Source organism: Ochotona princeps, chromosome 17, assembly GCF_030435755.1.
Source record: "Ochotona princeps isolate mOchPri1 chromosome 17, mOchPri1.hap1, whole genome shotgun sequence".
Lineage (NCBI taxonomy): Eukaryota > Metazoa > Chordata > Mammalia > Lagomorpha > Ochotonidae > Ochotona > Ochotona princeps.
This window is the reverse complement of record NC_080848.1, coordinates 25,169,780-25,191,286: the sequence shown is the minus strand read 5'-3', so window position 1 is coordinate 25,191,286 and position 21,507 is coordinate 25,169,780. Positions and strand designations below refer to the sequence as shown.

Genomic DNA, 21,507 nt, shown 5'->3' with positions numbered 1-21,507 from the left:
CAGAAAAAGCAAAGCCAGTTCTTGACCTGAACATGTCTATGGAAGCTAGGAGAATGTGAGCTTTCACTTTGACAGCATGTGACATGCTGGAAGACGGAGACAGAACCTAAGGCCTTGTCCACATAGATTGCTTAGCAGAACATTCCTACAAAAAGTGACCACAGGAAGGGCTACAACTTCTTTGCTAACATAAATGGGAAAAAGTTTCCTTAAGAGAATGAAACCGAATGGAAATTTTCTGATTTTTACCTTAGCATTGAAAAGAAAGAGGAAAAAAAAGATCTCTTGGAATTTGAAATCACATGTCAAACCTCACAAACTTTCGTGGTCTACATGAAGCTTAACTTTGCAGGAGAAAACTGTCTCATAGATAATCATATTCAGAGTTGGTACAGGATGACTGATAATGCTCATGGGAAAGTAGCTAAAATAAAACAGAAAATATACACACATCACATATATAAGCTAACTATACATAATATCAATAAATACATAAACTCTCGAGAAATCTAATAGTAAAAATGAATTATTTTCAGAAAAATTCAAGGGAAGTAGAAGGTAAGCAACTGGCAACAAAATCTCATGGAGCTACAGAGAAAACACACATCACATGAAGGTCTGCAGACGCAGTAACAGCTGAATCAGACATACAAATATTGTAGACAGCAGCATTTTTGATACAGAATATGCACATTATACATTGGAATGGAAAACAAGAAAGTTTAGAACCTTAATAAGAAATGAAATATTTAACAAATGACCAAGTGAAATTGAAAAACAAATTGGACATTTTTTTTTTAAATAGGACTTTCAAGCAATGAAAGTCATGACATCCAGAATTCAAATCTCAACAGACAGACTGATAAAAATGAAAATTAGTGAATAGAACGATAGACATAAAAGAAATGCACTAACATGCAACAGTGAGAAATAAACGTTATACGATATGGCAGGCAAAACAAGAAATATAACAAATATTTAAATCAGAATTCTAAGATAGATCAGAAAGAACTGGAGAAAGGCAGTATTTCCAGAGAAAATAATGGGTCTAACTTTTCCAGAATTGTTAACCAGATAGTCAAGCTTCATAGCTAATGTTTGCAACAAACATAATGTACAGATAGAAAAAGAAAAGATCCATTCCAAGCAGATTTCAAATGAAACTATCATATCAGCATTTTTGAGACACAAGAATATTACTACAAATTTTGTGGCATCTAAAGGAGATATGTCCCATCAGAGAAGACATTTCCCATAACTAGCATTAAGGTAGAAGAAATTTTTCTAAGTTGTCAATGTAAAAAGCATTCTAGAAGGGAGACTGAATTTTACTTGCTATTTTCCTTATGGAAAAATTAAATTGTAAAATCATCACCATATGAATGGAATCAAATAATACACTGCCCTCAACAAGGAATATTATGTAGAAACATTGAGGACTATTGATTAATATGGATATGTTATAATGACACATGTGATATTTGTTAGCTTTTTAAAGCATATGGTTTTTGTGATTCTGAATAAATACTGAATGCCATTCAGTGTCCTGTGTTATTTTGCATAATAGGAGCCTTTTCTCGTCTCCCAGTTTTTATCAGGTTTAGGTCCTTCAAACCCATGACTCCCACTACCAAACAGTTCGGTAGAAAGGATATGTGTACATCTAATAACAGAGATGATGTTAATGCGTGCATACCAGGAGATGAGACTGACAGGCTATATTTGAAGAAATCTTGCATTGCAGAATTAATACCTTGGTGATTTTATTTGGTTTAGCATCTGTCAGTCCTACAGTTCAGATCTGATTTTTTTTTTTAACATCTATCTGTCACAGATTCATATTAGCAGAGTTCATGAGATCGATGCATAAAATTGTGATGAAAGGTATACACATGGTGAACTTACTCTCCTACTGATCAGAAATATTTAAAGTATACATGCTTAGTACATTTTCTTTCTGTAGAAAATTCCATGGGAAATCAATGCATTTATAATGAGATCAACAATAGAGAGCTAGGAGAACTTGAAACTGTAGGAAGGGCATGTTCTTTCCCTGGAGGCAGACGTGCCTGGAAAACCTTGTTCTAGTTGGAAATTTAGTTAATAAGCATGAAATCAAAAGAGAAAACTGCATAAATTGCATACTTAATGATAACAAAGTTCTCTTTTGAATCTTTTCATGATTGGACTCGGCATATTTAGAACTATGGCTGCAAACCCCTGTGGCCCATTTCTGCTTCAGGAATGACTCTGCTGAGGGGTCAAGAACTATTCCAAAATTGCACTGCAGTGGCTTCAGTTTCCACCTGCAGTGCCTGCATGTGATTTTCCTCTTTTCTAAGCTTCTATCTCTAGCCCTTTTTAATATTAAGCATTGTCATTTGTAGGAATATTAGGCACCTATCCTGGAATCTATTATACATCTTGATGCATCTTTTTCAGAAAAGCACAGTGTAATATTCACATCATGAGAATGCCTAAGAAATATCACTCACAACATTTATTGTCCCCAATCAGAAAATGATTAATGTGTGATGATACATGACCAAAAGACATTCCAGCCTACTTCCTTGGCATACTGTTCTGCAGCTAATGAATTAATGAACACAGAATGGTTATGTCACATACTAAATGCAGAGAGGTTCAATGGGCAATTGTTAGCTATCTAAAGAAACTAATTAAATATGCTCTAAAATTAAAGTGAAATATGGACAAAATCTTTAAAAAGCTTTCTTCCTGCATGAAATAATCTATAATATGGCTAAGTCTCTATTATCCATTCAAGCCATTTTTAAAATCCCTACTTTCATTCTAATTCTCCTTTGATGCAAAACCATAGTTGCATGAATTTTGAATTGTGAAATAATAAAATCTTCAAATTGTCTATAGTATCTGTAAACCAGATTTTCATGAATGTCTATCGCTTGAGTCATTTATTAAATTGTCTTTAGACAAGACAACTATGGGCTCTGTACAGTTGGATGCACATATCTTACAGATGAAAGAACGGATATTCTACTGATCAAGAGAAGAGCAGATTCATTTTTCCTCAGAGAAGTCACTGGAATAGAAAACTGACAGGAGTAGGAACATAAGATAAAGGACTTTGAAATGTGGCCATCAAGTGGTTAAAGTTCATCACTGCATCCGAACAGATTAACACTTTTTTTTTGAGAATTTTGATCTGGATGGAATTCATAGAAATTCAAATTGAAAATAAATATTCTTACTGAGTATGCCTCCACCAAAAAAGCTGTGAAATTTTAATCTGACACAGAAACTGAACTAATGAAATGACTGATTTGTGAAAATAGGCTTTATTAAATGCACAATGCACATTTTTCAATACAGGTCAGCCACAATTAAAGATGAATGATAAAATGTAAAGATTTCATGTTGACTGGTTATCAGGAAAACCAACAAATGGAGCCTACACCTGCGAGTCTCCTACCTTCCTAAAACCAAGCAAACATAGGTCCCAAGTTTTGCTTCTTAAATCCGCTGCATCTCTGTCTTTAATCTACCTCCATGGCTATCACCATTTTACCAGGAGTTCTTGCAGAAAGTCCCTGTCCCTGGTTTTATACTCAGTGTCGTCTTCATCTCACAATTAGAATGGGTGACCTAAAACACCACATCCCTTAGGATACATGAAGCTCTTAATACATTATATGTGTTACATGGCCTTTTGTGAATCAAAACCTTATTTTTCTGGCTGTGTCATGCTCACTCTTTCCTCGCAGCCTTTGTCCTTGCTGTTCTTTGTAGACTTGGTACACTCTGGTACTCTCATCTGTCTACAATGCCTAGTTTTTCTTATGCTTCAGCATCAAGTATGCCGTATATTAATGTTCCTCTTACTAGTCCTCTTTCCTCAAGGTCATGAGGCTGGCTGAAACCAGACACATTTCAAAAGCCAACATGCCTTGTTTGCCTTCCAATCAGGAGTTCAATGAATATTTGTTGAAGAAAAAGATGCATTTAATCATTTCATTTTATATGTTCAAAGTACAGAAGGAAAAGGCGTTACCATATTCTGAGCATCGATTTGATGCCATGCTTCATGCCAGTGAGTGTACAGGCATGATCTTATTGATTCTCAGCACAATGTTCTGTTACAATAATAAAATTCACCCACAATGTGCTGGGTGCTTCACAAACATTGCCATACAACAATCTTCATTTATCCCCCTTTTTAAAGGACAAACTTCAGGTAGGGAAAAGGCCCTTTCAACAGTATTTATAGAATGCTACCTAGAGCATAATGCTAGATTCTCTGATTTTATAACACCATCTCATTGTCCCCATGCTAATGGTGTGATGGCCTCACCTTTTATTTCTTTCTCCCTGATTTTGGAAGCTCAATGCATCTCTTTCATTGCATTAGTCTTAGAGATCACTTCAAACTCACAGAATCCTAGACACGGGAAAAAAATCAAGCTGGAAAGATAATAGGAACCTAGTTAAACCAACTCTCTCTGAATACAGCAGACAACACTGAAACCTTGAAAAGTTTTCCCAAAGACTCAAAATCCCTGCTTAGCACTCAAGAAAACGCCCCTATGTGGAGCCATTATGTGTTTGAAGAACATCTTAAAATGTTCAAGAGAATACTAGTGGTACCTAATAGCTCCAGGATGCATGGCTGCCATTGTTTGGATGTGACTTAAGTATATCCTACAATGTTTCTTGCAATGGAGCTTAATCCTCCGTGTGATGATGTTGGGATGTGGTGGAGCATCATGGAAGGTAACTAGTCACTGGGTTCAATGTTCTTGGAAAGGAATTAATATGGATTTTGTGGGACCCTGGTTAGTTCCTGTGAGTGGGTTATATACAGGGGCAAGAATGTCTTGCCACGGGATATATCTTTCTCTCACATACACAAAAACAATGATGCAATTTAGTATATCATGATACAGTCAAGGGCACCATCACCAGAGGTCAAACAGATGGAACCACCTGGTTGTGGATTATCAGCCTCCAGAACCGCTGTTAATAAATCTAATAAGCCCAGTTCCTTTATTAAATATCCCAACTCAGATATTCTGCTAGAACACCTAAAAATAGCCCCACACTTCACTTTTTAATTCATGAGATTTATATAAGAAGGTTACTGGAAATGTAGATACTGATTCCGTAGTTTGGTGACAGGGCCCAGAGATAAATGTCTTCTAACCAATATTTATGATGATTCTGACTCAGGCAGTCCATGAACCCCACTTTACGAAACGAAGATTTAAGTGCCCCTTCAGTATGGTCCTTAGAATATCATGTTCAAATTGGTTGTGTGGTGTTTTGATCCCAAATTGTAGTTTATTCTCTTGTTCCCCATTTACTGGGAAAACACCAGGGCCAGTTGTAGCGGCAGAGGTCATGATATTGTAAAACCAAGAACTTACGGGTCTGATTTAAAATGAAATCCAGAGTCAAGTTCCAGGAGACTCAAGAATGCTAGAGATGCAAAATGAATCATGGGTGGGAGGCAGAATTGTGGTGGCTGAGTACAGCAAGGATGCTGGGTTAGTGGTGGGTGCACAATATAATGGATGTGAATGAGACTTGTAGTGTTTTATTGAAAATACGTGTGTGTGTGTGAGAGAGAAAGAAACAAAGAAAGAAAAGAACAGAAAAAAAGAAAAGAAGGAAGCACAGATGAACCTCATCCAGGTCCCTCATCCTGGTTTCTGTTTTAGTCTTTGCAGGCCCTGCATTACACAAAATGGCTCCTTGTGTCAGGCTCCTCAGGCAGCTGGCACCCAAACTCTGCACATACTGGGCCTTCCATGTGTTTGCTATGCTCCATTCCTTATTTTCTGAAGATAAATTTCTAACAGAATCCAGTGCAGGCAAGTAGGCTGAGAGACAACGTATGCCAAAGGCACAGAGAGAAAAAAAAAGGGCAGGGGACCTACTGGGAAAAGGTTCTACTCCCCTTCCTCGTGGGAAGTACAAGAATGGCAACATCCTGGAGTGCTCTCCTGACGGCCTTCAGCGAGAGCCTTTGGTATGTCCCAGAGCATGCTGCAGAAGGAGCTCATCAGACAGGTCTCCGTGAAGCTCAACAGAAAACAGGTCAGTCCCCAAGGTGCGGCACTGTCAGTGTTCTGTCATCACTCTCCACTTGGCAAGTCATTGCTGAGGACGTGGGGGGTACAGCAAGGACCATCAGAGGGAAGGGAGACTATAAATAATGTGGTGCAGAAGGTCCGTGCTGTCATCTGTCTCTCTGCTTTCCTTCGATACCTCTGGAGACAGCCAGGGGAGGCCGGGGCCTTCAAAGCGGCTCTTCAGGCCCTCCTCCTCTCTCTTGCTGGGAGAGAAAACAGCACAGCAGCAGGGACACTTGGCTCCTTGGTGTCGCCGTCCTGGTCCTGGCTGTTCTTTCCAGCTCCACGCCGAGAGTTCTACTTATCGCTGTTCTGAGTGTGTTCATCACCTGTGGACAGACAGTGCTTACAAAATGAAGGAGGCTGCTGCCCAAGGGCACAGAGTCGTCACAGTGTTCATGCTGGCTCCCAGAGAAGGGGGAGGGCAGCAGAGCTGGGGAGTGCAGCAGAGCTAGGCCGTGCAGCATTTCTGGTCCTTGATTGCCTGTCAGTGCCCTTAGGTGGAAGTCTCATTCATCCATCCATTCATATTCCAAAATCTACATGTTTAACTCTAGGTGGTCAATTAATGCTGGTGCAAAAGAAAAGCTGATGAAGATGATCAACTAGCAAGGGAAATAAATGCACATCCAAAAGTCTTAAACGCTATGCCAGACGTGGTGCTAAATGTAATATGTCATTTATCATAAAGACCCTACTTTGTGGAAACAGTTTGTGTAACTTTCCCATATTCTTGTCTACATCCAACACTTAGTGACTAGTACATCACAGATCAGAACCTAAGCAGCCTTGAGTCTGGGCCCTCAAGCTACATGTTCTATGCTTTCAGATCCTGGTCACACTAATGGCTTACCAGCCTAAACAAGGTTCCAATATTACTCTATTGTACAATTTATTTTCTCATAGGCTTGGAGGTTTGTGTGTGAGCTGGAGCCTTTTCTCCCAAGTTTTTTTTTTTCCTAAAGAAGAGTGTGATCTGAAAAATTCTTGTTGGAATGTTTGGGTTTATGGATAGGATTTTGAGGTTACAGCAAAAAACCAGAGTAACCTGCAGGGACACTAGAGGAGAAGGGTACTGAAGCTCTATCGATGCACTAAAGGACAGCTGTTTAGATACCTGTAATTTTTAAAACTCAAAAGTTACAAGGCCAGGGGCAGAGCTCAAGCTACATTCCTACCTTACTAGAGTTGTACACATGGATAGCTTCATGTGCCAGGAAGCTGGAATTGGGCTTGCCTATTGTGCCAATAATTCTCTCCAAGCACAGGATCATTATTCTGCTCTGTATTTCTTTACATGGAGAAGTAAGAGTGTGTGAAAGGACACAGAAGTTGCTTGCTTTAGCTGTCCAGTCAAAACTACTGACTGCCACGTCTGACCTATCTTCTGACCTTGTGGCAGGTGTTGTGTGATCCAATTGGTTAAGCTGCTGAATCCTATATTGAAATGCTTGGTCCCAGTCCCAGCTACTCTGCTTCCCATCTTACGACGTCCTGCTAGCTCATCCTGACAAGAATCAGACAATGGATCAAGTGTTTGGGTTGCTGCCATCCACATGAGGATCCCAGATGGAGTTCTTGGCTCCTGGCTTCAGCTTGGTCCAGCCATGGTTACTGCATCCATTCAGAGAATGAACTAGCTGATGGAAGATCTACGTATCATTCATCTATCTATCTATCTATCTATCTATCTATCTATCTATCTATCTATCTATCTCCATTTCATTCTGCTTTCCAAATAGATGAAAATAACAAACATTAAAAAATAAAAATTCCTATGCACAAAAAATATTTCAATAGTAAAATCTGTCTCTTCTCCCCCAACACTCACTCAGAACATGTGTCTAGTTTTAATCAGACTGATTGTAACACATGAAAGATTAAACTAAACCCAAAGGAGGGACTTCTAGTACACCAGGCTGAATTCTGCAGAATGAGAGGGAAGTAAAGCAAACTCCCCCAAATGCAGCCCTTGGAAAATTAACTTGACACTGCTCTTCATGTTCTGGAACAATTGAAGACCAAAAATAGGCAAGCGTTGAAATCTCCTAAAATTACTTCCACATATCTATTAAAAATAAATATGGAAGGAGGGAGAAGGAAAAAATATTCTGTATTGCACAACAAACAGCCCATCTATTTGTGAGTTGGATGTGAGATTTTCTGTAGGAAGGATACCAAGTAACAAGAACACCTGTTCTGGTTATCCTAGTTCAGACCTGCCTAACAACAGCTGCACATCCAATTGAGCCCAGCAACGTGGCCTTGTTTTATGTGTAGAAACAGTGAGTTTAGTTAAGGGTGGGCCAGTTTAGTGTAGTCTGTGCTTGGATCAGAGTCTTAGTATCATTCTACAATGTTTTGGCTAATTATTTGGAACAACGTTTCCTGGAAAAACAAGTATGCCAGTAAATTTTGGTCAAGTCTATGATTTTACTATTGTCAATTTAGTCCATGGGTAACTGAGGCCATCCTGTCCCATGTCACCCCTTGAGCTAAATTTCACACCATGCCATTTTGCTCTTGCTTTTTGGAAATCTATCTACCGTATTTTTCTTTACTTCTAGATCTATGTGTCATGATGTCCTGCAAACTCTCTTCCCCTGTGTAATGAAAAAACACCATCACTATGTTTTATCCCCAGCTCTGTTTGTTGAGGTCTCACGCAGCACCTCTGCAGTAAAGCATTTATCCATCAAAATGCCAGTGTGGTATCAACTCCAGTGCTGTGGTTTTCAGTTTAGTTGTAGAGTTGTATAACCACAAGCTCCATGGAGGCATGGATGTGCCTCTGATTTGTTGAATCCCCAGATATGGAATTTAGTGCACATTTCTGAGCTCATATTTGAATCATTAACCAACATTAACCCAGTCTTTGTGTCTTCTTTTAGAACATTATAGCAGTAACACCTGTCTCACAGGATTGCCCCAAGATTAAATACAGTAAAGTATATTAAACTTGGTAAAACCATTTAACACTGTTGCCTTCTGCATATTTGTGGATTTCAAGCTGACTTCTAATCCCTTTGCTCTAATGAATGTGCTCTTAAAATAACCACTGGTTTGCTCACACACAAATCCAGAAGTCATTGCTTTGTCCCTGTGGCAGACAATGACATTCACCACATCCCAAATTCCATTATATCCCCTAAAGTTCTTTTTTTTAAGTAGACAATCATAGGTCTAATACGGATCCATGAAACAAGTGCTAAGACATTATCAATGTCCGGGAGGAGGGAAAATCAATAGATTGCAGGTTACCAAAGGCTGAGGTTTACATGTTTTCAAACAGACGAGTGGTTAAGAATTCTAAATGAGGGCCCAGCGCCATGGCCTAGTAGCTAAAGTCCTCGCCTTGCATGTGTCAGGGTCCCATATAGATGCCAGTTCTAACCCGACACCCTGCTTCCCATCCAGCTCCCTGCTTGTGGAAGGAAGAGGTTCCAGGCTCCCAGCTTCACACTGGTGCAGCTCCAGCCATTGTGGCTGCTTGGGGAGTGAATCCACAGACAGAAGCTCTTGCTCTCTGTCTCTCTTCCTCTCTGTATATCTGAATTTCCCAGAAAAATAAATAAATCTATTTTTTAAAAGAAAAGATCAAATATGAAAATTGTAAAAATAGGTCTGCAATAGGGAATGAAAGAAACGAACCTAAATGTACTTACCCTAGCTTTCCTTTCCAACTGAGGATCATTTCTTTCTCAACCTACAAATGCATAGCAGAGGACTTTCTTTGTCAAGCATCCACCGATTTATCCCACAGTGTTATACTGCCTTCTATGCTAGAAGACAAGAAAGGAGAGCTAAACAAGACTAGCAAGCCTCTGCCATGCTGGGATTTGTAATTTACCATGTAGGACAGGGATTAAACAAAAGAATACTTACAAACGTAAGCAAGTTCTATTGAGAGCAATTCTTTAACAAAGAGACAGAAGACTTATAAGAATGTAAAACTGGATACTGAGCAGGAGACTACAGGATGAAGAGAAAATATTCCAGTAAAGAAGAGAAGTAAGAGTAGTTAAGGCATAGGAAATAAGACTTAGAGATGTCCTGAGGTTTGAAGGAGAATGTGTCAGCAAGAAATCAAAAGGAACCTTAATGGGATCCCTCATAAAACTAGCTGAACAGCAAAAGATAAAGTTGGGGAGGGAGACAGAGGCCAGATTGGTACAAGCCTTACAGGAATTGATGAGTGATTTGTTTTTACTTGGATTTATTAGGTATTTTAACAGATAAATAAAAGTATGCATTTACAGAGTAAAGCATGACATTTTTAAACAGGAAAATATTGCAGAATGTCTACAGCAAGCTAATTAATGTCTGTATTATCTCAAAATGTATCCTCCCATTGTGGTGAGACTATTTAAAATAGATTTGCTTGGCAATCTTCACCTACACCACCATGCATTGCTATTCACTATAGTTAATATGTTGTACAATAGATCTCCTGAATTTATTCCTCCTATATGAAATGTATGCTCTTATGAGCATCTGTCCAGTCTTCCTATTATGCTAGTCTCTGGTAATGACCATTCTATTCTCTGCATCTATGAGTAGGACCATGTGATTTTCCATAATGGCTATAATAATTTATATTTCCACCAATACTGTACAAAAGTTTTCTTTTCTCCACATCGTTGCCAATACTTTCCTCTTTTTTATAAAGTCCATTCTAAAAGATTTGAGGTTGAGGGGTCCAGCATGATAGCCTAGTGGCTAAATCCTTGCCTTGCATGCAATGGGATCTCATATGGGTGCTGGTTCATGTCCCAGCTGCTCCACTTCCTTTCCAGCTCCCTGCTTGTGGCCTGGGAAAGCAGTCAAGAGTGACCCAAGGTCTTGGGACTCTGTTCTCACATGGGAGACCCTGAAGAAGCACCTGGCTCTTGGCTTTGGCTCAGCTTAGCTCTGGCCGTTGTGGTCACTTGGGGAGTGAATCATCGGATGGAAGATCTTCCTCTCTGTCTCTGCTTCTCTATATATACTGGCCTTTCCAATAAAAATAAATACATCTTTAAATATTTGAGGCTGCAACCTCAATGTGATTTTTATTTGTTTTCCTGATGATAGTGATATTGAATGTTTTCTCATGATTTCTTTTGAAAAGCATCTATTCAGACCCTTTATTCATTTTTAAAATTTGGTATTTGTTTTGTTACTGTTGAGTCATTTGAGTTCCTGGTGAGGAGTCTTGAGTTTATGAAATGATCAACAGTAACTGCTGTCCATCAAGACATGGTAATCTGTGACACTATCAATAAGAAAGGCGTTTTGTGACACGAATAGATCCTGCAAGCAGGTGAGTGATAGCCAATATGCTACAATAAATCATAGTCTATAAGATCATATAGACAGATAAATGAATCCTGTTCCATCCCTTTTTGAATATGAATTTATGCAATTATTTCTTCTCCTTTAGCTCTGACTTCCTTTCCAACATCATAAAAATAGCAGATAGTAGAACAACAGGTCATCAAAAAACTCGGGTTTGTTTCAATTGATACAGAAAATAACACTGTCTCATATAATAAGAGGTTCTAGGCTAGGGCAAGTAGGGTTTAGAATTCTAAAACTGAACATCTTCATACTCCTAGATCTGATTTTCCCATCCCCTTTCTTCCTTTGTGTTTTTCTAGTTCCCCTCATTGTGAAGCTATTCTAAGTGTTAAATACGGTTGTGACACTGACACCAGCAGAGCTGAGGATGGACCACTCAGCTGTCTACGGTATCTGTTCACGTATAACACCCCCTTTCTTACTGACAGAATGGACCAAGCAAAGTCAGTGCCTCCCCGCCTGCTGACTATATCTGCACACGTGGAAAGGCAGAGTGATGGCTAATGAGTCTGCCCCGGCGCTGCATCACACTGTGCCAGCACAAGTACACTAACGCATATCAAGATCTTTGATGCCAGAGAGCGAAAGAAATGGTCTCCAAAGATTTTATACGCAGCCTATTGTTCACATCTCATTGGCTCAAGCTGTGCTCCAGGATCGTACCAATCAAGGCTCATTAGTGGAAAGAGTAGTTGTACCATTCTTGCTATCTTAGTTCTATCACTGTTTACTCACAAGGCTGAAATTTGTGCCCCCTTCCACTGCAACATCAGGCCACGAGAGAGAGAATAGTTTAACCAAAATTACTAAAAACAAAAAAGGAGTGATGATTTGCTGAGCAGACAGATTTAACAGTGTCTAAAACCTTAGCGTGCACTTTTCGGAGTTGTGGTTCATATTTATAACAAGGGAATTAATCTTACATTTCTACAGATTATGTGTAACCCCTTTACATCGATACAACTCCATTTTGCCAATTACCTAGATGGATTCCCAAGCTTCTCTGTTTGCCTACCCTAAGAAGAGGAGCTGCTTATGATTATTAAACTAAAAGAACTAATTTTGATATGTGAGGATTAAGACTACCTGTACTCAGTGTATTATCCTTCATTTAAGAATATTTTCATTTTAAAATAGCTAGTGCAGTTTCATTAACTTTTTAAACAGTTCTCTCCTAAGCATTTGAGGCGCAGAGCTTTGAGTAAGTCTCTGCTCAGCTCTTGTCTCCATCATTGGGCTGTCAAGGTCAATTATGCTTTTTAATCCTCAGTGTTTCCATGAGTAACATGGAATACTGTTTTGCTCTGAGAATCGAGTAGGTAAAAAGTGCATGTGCAATTTTCAGGAGCATGGTGTGTGCTAAATCAATACACACTTCAGCTTCCTTTGTCACTATCTGGCTCACGTGGTGGTCAAGATGATGAACTGTGAAACACATGTGTAGCCATGGCACATAGTAAATAGTTAATAAATGGCATCTCTTATGTTTGCCATAGCCAGAACAGTAGGTGCCTTTATTAGTGCTGTGATGTTTTTTTTCTACTTTTTGATTGGTGGAACCACGCCACTGCAATCATGCTACAGGTATTAATTTTTCAGACAAAACACATGGTTAGTGTTTCAAATTACTGCCTACTCCCTTCAGGGTCTGTCATGTTACACTAAATGGCCTGCTGTGGTCATTTACCAAACTAATAATTAAATGCTGGAATTTTGCTAAAACAAGTTAGCAAAAGATATTGGTCTTCAGCCTATACCCAGAAATGGATGTTTTGGAAACTATATACTTTACCCTTTTGAAAATTTGACTTGTCCTTAATCCCCCTCACAACTGCCTGTATTTACTGAATGCTTCAATCCAGTGGGCTCTTGTGTATCCTGCATCAAGAGTAGGTTCATTGCATTTCATTCTTGAAAAGAAAAAAGTATCTTTCATAAGAAGATTCAATGGATTTTGACATAATTAATGTCATTCTGGCACAAACTACTTTAAATTATGGAGTAGAGAGAGCCTTTGTGGTGAATAAAAACACACTAGTGCCAACAGAGAAGTATGAGCTTAAGAATGGACTTTTAAAGTGGTATTAAAGGACTGCTGGGTGGGGCGCTGCTGGAAGAGCAAAGATTAACAATGGCTCTCCATGCTCCAGTCAGAAGAGGCTATACACCCACAATCAGAAACTGAGCACGAGTCTGTATTTTAGCACCCTCAGGCTTCCCACTCAGCCACACAAGCCAATGACGTCCTAATCAAGTCCTTTCAGACCTCATCATCAGTATTCTCTTGAAGGGACAGTTGCCTAAGACTGAGTATGTCATCCAATATCACGGCAATACTCCTGACAATTGCCAACCCCTAATAAGAGACTGTCAAGACTAAGCAACAACAACAACAAAAAGACAACCTAGGTTATAGATAAAAATATTTGCAAGCCCTATATCTGACAAGGCCTTTACATCTAAAGTATGCAAGAAACTTACACCACACAACACTAGAACAAATATTCGTCGTCATCATCATTGTCATCATCATTGGCCGAGGTCCTGGTTAGGCATCTTTTCAAGAGTTTGCATGTCATCCATGCACAGCGTCCACACTAATCTTCTCTGTACTGTTCCAATTTCAATATACATTCTGCCGAAGCGAATAGGCTTCTTCAAAGAAGACACAAAGCTGCCAGCAGAAAAGGCATTAGTCCCCGGGGAAGGCAAATCAAAACATGATGCGATATCCACTCCACCAGTTAGAATGGCTTCTGTTGAAATTAAAGGTTGTGAAGAAAAGGGAAACTTTGGACCTTGTTGATAGCAATGTAAACCGGCATAGCCATTAGGAAAACAATTACAGATGTTCCTCAAAAAATAAAGTTTAGGGCCCGGCGGCGTGGCCTAGCGGCTAAAGTCCTCGCCTTGAAAGCCCCGGGATCCCATATGGGCGCCGGTTCTAATCCCGGCAGCTCCACTTCCCATCCAGCTCCCTGCTTGTGGCCTGGGAAAGCAGTTGAGGACGGCCCAATGCATTGGGACCCTGCACCCGCGTGGGAGACCTGGAAGAGGTTCCAGGTCCCAGCATCGGATCGGCGCGTACCGGCCCGTTGCAGCTCACTTGGGGAGTGAAACATCGGATGGAAGATCTTCCTCTCTGTCTCTCCTCCTCTCTGTATATCCTTCTTTCCAATAACAATAAAATCTTTAAAAAAATAAATAAATAAAGTTTAGAAGCATCACATGATCAGTGATTCCACCACTGTTTCTTAGCCAATGAAAATGAAATCAATCTGTTGAAGAGATAGTTGGAGCAGCATGTTTACTGCAATGTTATCCACAATAACAAAGTAATAGAAATAAAGTATGTATCACTGGAGAGATAAAAATGTAAAATACATTGTGATACACACACAGTGAAATACTCTTCTTAAGCCATTAAAAAGTAGGAAATCTTGCATTTGTGACAACATGGAAGAATCTACAGGAGAACCATTACTGCTATCACCTGTTGTTTTATTTTGCTTTCTGTGTAGAACTTGTCACTGTGCATAATTACCCTTTAGTCAATTTATTATTGTCTCTCAGCCGGCATAGTGAACATACCATAAGAATAAAGATATTTTTCATCAAAATCAAAGCTCTGTGTATGAATGGTGCTGGAACTTCATGGTATTCAATAAGTATATGATGATTAAAATAAATGACATTTTCATTTCCCAAAATAAAATACTATGGTCTCGAAATCTCATAGCCCTGTCATTCTTATATCACTTCTCTGCTCCACTTCAAGTCAATATTCCACAAGTATCACCCAAAACATCTTCTTCCATTTCTTTGCCTTCTTAACCCACACAAGACTGCCTTCTATCTCCAGACATCACTGTCTTGGACAGTGTAGACAATAGCTTCTTCTTGCAAACTTGGTGATCACTTTTCAGTTGTTTTCTTACCGGACATGCACTGATCAATATGGTGCAGGCCTTCATTTTAAAAATCATTATCCACACATTGGACAGTATAAACACTTCCATCATGACAGTTTCAATGGACAGCCCTAAGTTGTATTTAGAATTCTCATAATTTGACCCCTTCCTTACTAAACTTTCTCTTGCTCCTATTAAGTATCTTTTACTCTATCTTTAAATATTGGAATATTAAAGAAAAATAGGATTAAAGCTTTGTCTTCTTCATCTCTCCTTTAGGTAAACTTAACCATTTCTATTATCTTAAATATCTTCTCCAATGTAGTATGTTAGATGTAGCATTCCATATTCATACTTGAAGCACTAGAATTTCAAGGATATGTTTATTTTGCATGGAGGTTTTTGGAAATTCATGCAGAGATGTTTTAATACATATCATAATATAATAGGAACTTTTTGAAAATCATACACACACAACACAACACAGTGTTATCCCCTCCACAGCAAAACTGTTATGTTTTGCCTGACTCAGGCACACTCATTCTGCTCAGCCTTCAAATAATACCATTATAGAATTTTCAGAGCTGGCTATTTCTGTCATTGTCCTGTCTTTTCAATGAACATGGAATGAAATCCCAAATCATGACCATAATCTCCGTTCCCTTCATGACCTGCTCCTACTTGCCTCTATCTTTGGTCTCATAATCTTTATCCGCAGAGATTTCATTCCAGATGAACTGAAGCAATGTCTGTCTGTCAAGCATGTCAACTTCTTGAGCATTCTTCTACCTGCATATATTGCCTTCCCTTCCAAAATACCTCTTTCCCATTCTCTCTTTGCTCTTTCCTTTGTACCTGGAGTCTTCAATTTAACTCTCCAATTTACCTGGGGTCTCAATTTAAATTTAACTTCAATTTAATCTTCAGGCTTCTCCTTGGAGATAAAATGACTGTAACAGATCATATTTTGTGCTTAATGTATTTCCTAATCAAGCAGATTCCCTAGTTAATGAGGAAAAAGACATCTATCTAATGAAACAATGTAAGTCCAGCCTCAATGCATAGTTTTGTCTTTAATGAATGTTGGCTGAATGGATTACTCAAGGAAAGAGAAGAGACTTTGTGAAGGGAGAAAAATCTGGGCTTAGCTCTTTGCTGTACATTTCAGTAATGTCAGCCTGATTTTGGATTAAAGAAAAAAAGCATGCATGCATTTATTTTATCTAGTTTATTTCAGGTATCATTAAATATGTAAACATATTATACATTTTATATCTTGGTACCATTTGATTATTGTTTTTCAAGCTGTAAAAAGTTGGATAGTAGTATACTTCCCATCTTTTATCTCAAGTACTTTTGTTATTTTCTTTACCTTCCTATAGAAATTAAAAGAGTATCTTAAGAGACAGGAAGTGAGGAAACCATAACAGAAGCCAGAGGTCAGACAGTGTCTCTTCAGTCACAGTAAAGTCAACTTTGCCTTGGGGTGGTTCCATACATTCCAGGAGAGAAGAGTCACAGATCACCACAGCTCTATCCCTCCAAGTCAGGGTTATGTCGAGCTCAAGAACCGAAGATTACAAAGTCTTCTAATGGCCAAATTCAGACTAGTGTTTGAACAACTGGTTCCATAGTTCTACTTTTTCCTATCAGATTTACACTGACAAATTCTCTTCATCTCTTAGAACTTGGATGCCTATATTTGTAAAAGAGGAATGATCAGACAAACTCCTAAGATTATGATCATATTTTAATGAGAACATTATGCAATACTTACAAAGAATTTAGAAAACATGTGCAGATATTCAAGTGATGTAAATATATCCCTTTCTCCTTCACAGCTATAATTAACATATATAACAGTTCACTACTGTTTGGAAGTAAATGCCTCAGAGACTGAATCTGAAAGAATGTAGGCCCATCAGTCAGGATAATAATGGTGATGATAATTATAACAAATACTGCTACTCTATTTTTTTTCATAAAGGGGACTTACAAGAATTTTTTCTACTGAAACTTTACTTTCAGGTTTACAAGCTCCTAGCTGATCTTTTCTGCTAAGCCAGGTTATGTGACTGTGCATTTTGCCAAGCTCAGTGCATTTGCTACCACTGCAACTGCTGTTGGAAATGACCAAATTTTTGACTGTGTGTTCCAAATATAGCAATGGACCATGACACTTAGATATTTCTTCAGGGAGTATTAATTGTAGGGGAAAAGTGATGGCATCTTATTTAGGTTGTCTGGAAGATCAACGAAGATTATAATTTATAGTTACTATGGTAGTTAATTATACCTTCAAGGATATGCAAGTTGCTGCTTAAAAAAAGGATCTGATCATAGATGAAACCCTTGTTTGGGAATCAAAGAAAATAATAAAGTGGAATTTGCATCTTGAATTAAAGAAAATAATAAAGTGAAATTTGCATCTTGAAAAGTGCCTGGCTACTAAGATTAAGTTTCTCTTCAGATGAAAAAAAAAAGCTCAGCTTTCTCTGTTTTTCCTTACGGCAAAAGCTCATACAAAGTATAGGAAATGTGGGGACAACTTACAAAATATAAAATTTTATACAAGCGTTTTCTCCTGTACTTTCTATTTACTATGTGACTATCCTTTATTTGGGGAGATGAATATCATCCATCCACATCATGGCTTTGATCAAAGGCTTGGGGCAGGTTCCACCAGGACAAGACATCTGGAAGAGTATGCCATGAGACAGAGCTAGTAGAAGTCTAGCTAAATACCTTCTGAGATCAGAACAGTGGAAGGCAGAGAGAAATACAAGTGGAGCAAAGGCTGAAGAACTTGGCAATGCGTCACACCCCTTCAGATCAAGTCCCAGGACAAATTCTCTTGAGAAGGAACAAAGGATTATAGGAGTGTTATAAGAATCTAATCAATTGAGAATGGTGCAACCCATGGGCAGTGGCTGGAGAATTTTGGGTGGTGGGCCAGAAACCAATAACTACTAGTCAACTATCTACTTTCCCACCTCCCATATTTTCCTGTTTCATCGAAGAGTCTTTGAGTTTAGAGTGATCTAACAAGAGACGGGGAATAAATTCTGATTTGAGTTAGTTTCAACCTACAATGCCTCTTCAAACTAATAATTTGATGGTATTTTCTGTCAGAGATTAAGTAGCATACTAGAAAAAAAGTGATTCTCACATTTTTACACACCTGAATTCACGGCTTCTAAAAGCAAAGTTCAGTTCCAGGATATTATTTATGTTTCAGTGCAAAAAATAAAAGAGTGTAACTTCAAGTCAGTAGCCCAAATATCTATCCATCACCATGTGCTTCAAAATAATGTATCAGAGATTGAGGCAGTCTGTCCAATATCCTGTTGCCTATAAAGATATCCTAAGGAAAATCTGCTATGAGTTCAAATATGTTCCTCCAAAGTGCACCTGTTGGAAGATTCAATCCCTTAGGCAACAGTGGTCTTTAACAGGTGACCAGGCCATGCAGGAGCTGCCTTTATGAATGAATCAATGCTGTTACCACAGGATTGAGCAACTTGCTGTGAGAATGGGTTCCTTAGAAAGGATGAATCTAACCCTCCCCCACCCACTCCTGCCCTCTCTTCTTCCCTCCTTTCCCCATCTTTCCCTTGCCTTCCTCTTCTTTTTATTTCTTCCCTTGCTTTTCTTCCTCCCTACTTTCCAACCCTACCACTTCCCGCCATGCTATGATGTAGCAAAAAGACTCTTGTCAGGATGAGGGTCCCTCAACCTTTATTTCCCAATTGTCATGGCTTGTAAGAAGTAAATGTATGTCCTTACTCCCACATGGGATGGAAGAAGCCCAAATCTTTCCTCACAGGATCCAGTCTCATCGGAACAACAGCCAGGAGCCCTGAGCAGTCTGCAGAAACAGAACAGTAAACTTCCTTCAGGACTAGGGAGAGGAACTTTCTCTGGTCCTTACTTAGTTCCAACTTCAGATCCCCACCCTCTCCTACAATGACCATCAAGGTCACTCCGGAGCAACACCCCCCCAAACAAACAAACAAAAAATTAGAATAAATAGACAGAGAATAACAAGGAAAGCTTAGAACCTGACAGGAAACAGTCAGCGTGGACTCACATATACCTTACTAGGTAGGGCAGAAAAATAAGTTACTCCTCATTGGGGTGTTGAATATTTCTCTGCACACCCCTACTAAAACTGTTCTGCGCAACTGTTGACATATGTCTTGTTAGAGTTATAAGCCGGTTTGGACTATCCTAAAATCTGCCAAGTTCAGAAAAATTATGCTTCAATACCTTAAACTACTAAATACTATAATGAAAATAGACATGAGACAGCTGAATAGTACTCTATAGCCATTTTGAGGTGTATAGCAGCCGGTTATGTATAAACCAAAACAGAAATGTCAATGAAGTAGTCACAGGATGTGGTTAAGAATTTGCATTTTCTAACATATCGCTCACTCAATACCATGTCAATTGACTATAATGTTGTAAACTGTTGTTGATGTTATGTTATGGCTTTTAATTGATCAGGATGATATTCTGCCAGCTCTGCTTTCAGACCAGAGATGGTCTCCCCAAGAAACTGTTGAATTTATCTGGACAATAAGATGCTGGACTCTATGCATGGTACATGCTTACAATGAAAGAATCATGACTGGGTTTGAACTGTAATACTGCAATAAGGTGGAGTAATCCACCATTGGGGGAGGGTATGGGGAGGGGTTGGGGGAACCCCAGAGTCTATGAAACTGTGTCATAAAATGAAATGTAATAAAAAAAAGAAAGAAATGTATGTCCTTAATAAATTCCTGGATTCTGCCAACATAAGACAGACTGGCTGTATCTATGATTTATATTATAAGCTCTGAACTCCTTTGTATGTGAACCAACATTCTCAGAAATCATACTGCTTCTGCCTGTCCTATCTCACATCAAATCCCTCAGGGTGGTCTGAATCCTGACCCTAAAGAAGTGCTGCTTCTCCATCCTATTAGATAATCCCCATTCCCCTGTTTCCTTACTTTGCCTTTCCTCTGATTCCTATCATTTTTCTTAATATTTAAGAACATGAAATTTTGACTATAAGAGCTTAAATCGTGATTCTCCCACTGACTAGCTAGGTAGTCTTGGACAATTTTCCTCTTTTGTAAGCTTATATGAAGCTATAACGAATGTGGTGATTTTTAATTATGAGTTAGACTATGAGTCAAAAATTAAAGAACAATTCCCAGCACAGAGCAATGCTTAGAAAGTAGGGGACAGCTAATTATGTAGTTAATAGACTAAAATAAATCTTTCTTAGGTTATGATAATCATTTGCTTATCTAGCTCACCAGATAGGTCACACATCCCCTGGTGATATGAATTTTATCGAAATCTACTTAGGAGCTTGTAAGTAAATGACACTGGAATGCCTATCAGCATGAATATTTAACTGAATTCAGATTATTCTCCAGGCAGAATTCTCAGTTCCTTCCACTGGGAGTTTCTAATACTTCCGCATCTTCCTTCAGTTTGTTTGGTTACATGTTGTTAAATGTTGGTTTTCAATTATTTACATTTAACACATTTGAATGTCACTTGGTGAAACACTAGATATATCCTTGAAATATAGCCTCTTCATCTTATCTTGTTCACCCCACTACCTCGTCTTTGAACTTAAAACTACCCCTGTACATAAAAACAGAGCCAAGGATATAATAAGTGTTCACTTAGCACTTGATAAATTATGCTTAAAACCTCACATCATCTTTCATAGTGAGTCAACAGTGCCATGTTTATTCTTGAAGGGCAACGTATGATGGGAAAAGAGCAGGGGCTAAATTGTGGTTTATGTCTTTAGGACACTCTGTCTCCACACCACAGCATAACTGAGCAGGGCTGTGCTTGACCTCACAGGACAGCTGGGCTCAACATAAAGAGAGAGCTTTTGATCTTCCAGATAAAATTTCAACACAGAAAGCAAAAAGAATTTGAGATAACGTGCTTTCTTAAAATATGTCGTACACAATCCGAGGCTCTGGGTTAAGAACCCTAAGATACATTTATTAAACACAGACAGCCAGGCTCTTGAAGAGGCAACAGAAAAGGCTACATGTCATGGAATTTGGGTTAAAGCAAAAGATACTCCAAAAGAAAGCAACAAAAATTAGCCCACGAGTCTCAGC

At 38.8% G+C, this 21,507-nt stretch overlaps 1 long non-coding RNA gene and 1 other non-coding gene across 2 annotated transcripts in view; both read right to left on the bottom strand.

The window, feature by feature from the left end:
* The window catches only part of LOC131482431 (uncharacterized), a 278,217-nt gene that overhangs the window by 184,921 nt on the left and 71,789 nt on the right, over positions 1 to 21,507 (bottom strand). The window lies entirely within an intron of this gene.
* LOC118759704 (U6 spliceosomal RNA) lies at positions 13,995 to 14,099 on the bottom strand. The gene has a single exon (XR_004996358.1). It is a non-coding gene; the product is annotated as a U6 spliceosomal RNA (small nuclear RNA).